Genomic DNA, 2,936 nt, shown 5'->3' with positions numbered 1-2,936 from the left:
TTATCCACCTAACAAAATTGAGAAATATGTGGAAGAGCTTTCGAAACCTCCAAACATTGCCAAATCGAATGAGGGTCTAAAAGCTTTACCAGAGTTGAGTTGTGTCACAACCTATTGGTCATGCTATATTGAAGATGAATAAAAAACCAAGGATAAAGTTTGGAAACATGAGAGAAGTGCTGTCTGAAGATCCAATGTGGTCACTTCAATTAAGTCAAGCTAATGACGTGAAAGAAGTGCTTCTTGGGAGACAACCCAAGCTCTCTTTCCTTTTCATTAACTCTATTTTCTAGTTATAGGGTGGTTAAGTTTATTTTACATTTTATTTAGGAAGCATCATCTATATCCCATTTTTCCTTGGGTCTCAGAATAATTAAGATTATTAGGTGTTTGAGTTAAGTAATGTTTGTTCCATGTATTTAATATTTAAAATTTGATTTTTCAGGAATATGACATCGGTAACACTCAAACCAACACCGACAAGGAGAAAACAAGATAAATCTCAAGTTTGGGAGAGAAGATAGAAGAAGCATCCATCAAATCCAGCATCACAAACACCAAACGTCATGTGCAATGCAGAAAATTCGAAGTTCTCCTCATTGTTCTTTAATTTCATATTGGGATAATTTTTAGTTTAAGTTTGGGGAATGAAATATAAATTATCTAATTGCCTAATTTTAATTTTTTTTTATTTTGTGCGATTTGTGTGCATTTAAAAAAATTAGTTGTTTTGCATGCTTGTGTGAGTTAGATAGCCTTGCCGTCATTGATGTATATAATTGAGAACATGTGTTGGTTTATGAATTGTGGATAAATGATGTGCCTTAGTTAAATTTTTGCTTATTCATGTGGAACGTAAATACCTATGTAAGTGACTTGATTGTGGCATTGTAAATAAGTACGTTGATTCATGTTTATAAGTTAAGATAGAGAATTAGATGCTAAATTCAAATAGCCATTGAATATTATTATATCTTTAAACCAAATCTAGGATGTTTGGGTGGTTGAGTTGTTGTGAAGAGACATGGATATAGATGTGGATTTTATGAGTGCTAAATTTTGTGTGGACTATCTAAAACCAATAGGATGAAAATTGGATGAAAACCTTAAGTTAAAGGTCGATTTTCGAGAATGGGTATTTGATAAAGGGACATTGCACTAATCACTGAAAAAAAGATCCCAATGAAGACAATCATAATAATCTCATTGTGAAATATTTTTTGTAGCCCTAATGACTCGAGTGAACAAGTCTAAAACCATTTATAACCTGGTGCCTTAAGGTCATATGATTTGGGAGTCATTGACCTGAAGCTCGCTACAGGGTTCATTTAGAAAGTTCAATGGAGAGATGTCCACACTTAAGATTTATTAAAAATATTCATATATGAAAAAGCAGGTGCATTGAAAAAAGGAGATGCACCACATGTCTTGATTAAGCCCTCAAACACTTAGTTTGAAGGATTAGGCTTTTGATAAGGGATTTTTAACTTGGTTGATTATTGGAGGTTGAAGTAGTTAACAATATGGAGAATCTTCGTCTATTGATATGTTGAATTGCAATTTGTAAAATCCAACCAAACTCGAGTGGTGTAACTAGTATTGAAAATCGACATTAGAATACAACTCGAGAAGTGAAAATAAAACAAGTTTGGGGTGTGCGAATCCCACGAGCGAGTAAGTAAATATTTGGCTTTTAAGGTCAGAAAATTTATCAACTTATTATTGTAGTATTGCACTTGATTCTCCACACACACACACACACACAAACACAAACACACCCCCTTTTTTGCATTGAATATGTGAAAATTTAGCTTTTACATTGTAGCTTTGATGTGGTTCATGATACTATGTTTTCAATCATGAGATATGAAGCAAACTATCTAACTAAATTTATTTATGTATTTTCTTTGCTTAAATTTGTTAGTTAGTTTTTCTGTTTAGTATTTGTTTGAGAAATAGCAAAATATTAAGTTTGAAGATGTTTGATGAGTGTATTTTATTCATACTTTAGACACAATCTAAGCTCTATACTTATCTAATTTCTAAGAGTTTAGAGCATTTTAATGTATATTTTGATGTTTTGATATACGTTGATGAAATTGAAGGAAATAGGTAAAAATTAGCAAAATTGGGGAAAATTACTAAATTGTAAGAAATCCAAAGTTTTGGACTAAAGTGCAAATACTCAAACATCGTGTCAAACCTGAAAATGAAGATTCGAGAGTGCTAGGAGTCAATTGAATAAAGAAAGATGTCAAAGGGATGAAGTATAGTCAAAGTATGACCACACATCAATTTCCAACAGAAATAGTTATGTTTCGAATTTTTACTCATATTGAGACCTATTTCCTACACAGAAAACTTTTGAATTGGAAAATCATATTTGAGAAAAATTGTAGCGCTCTGAGTTATCTTTCCAATGCATCTTGAATTACCTCAATCGAATGTTGGGAGAAAAAGTTATGATAAAAATACTAAAAGATGTAGGTCTTTTCTTTCCACCTGAAGTCGGCGCGTAGCAACTACCATGCTGCAAAACACCAAAATTCGCAGTGCCCTAGCACTGCTAAAGTGCTGAAGATGCATCTTCGCACGGAAAAGTGTTTTTCTTTTTTAATATTTTTGGACTCTTTTATTGGCTCAACTCAACCCTAATTCGTTCGAAACTCCAAAAATACTATAAACAAAAGATCAAAAACCTATTTCAAAAAGGAATTAAGCCGGCCAAAAAAAAAAATAATTCGCCGGTAAAAATATGAAAGAAATCACCGGCAAACGCATAAGTTCAACAAGAGGAGTATCAAGTCGGAGCTGACTATGAAGAACTCGACTCGATACGTAGATAGTTCCTGCCTCATGTAATCGAGTTCTGGATAAAAGATGACACTGCACACTTAATGAACCATATAAAAAAAGAAAAAAAACCGGAAAAAAAA

The sequence above is a fragment of the Olea europaea genome, unplaced genomic scaffold, assembly GCF_002742605.1.
Source record: "Olea europaea var. sylvestris unplaced genomic scaffold, O_europaea_v1 scaffold1465, whole genome shotgun sequence".
In the NCBI taxonomy this organism is placed as follows: Eukaryota; Viridiplantae; Streptophyta; class Magnoliopsida; order Lamiales; family Oleaceae; genus Olea; species Olea europaea.
The sequence above is the reverse complement of the archived record's forward strand: the minus strand, read 5'-3'. Positions refer to the sequence as shown.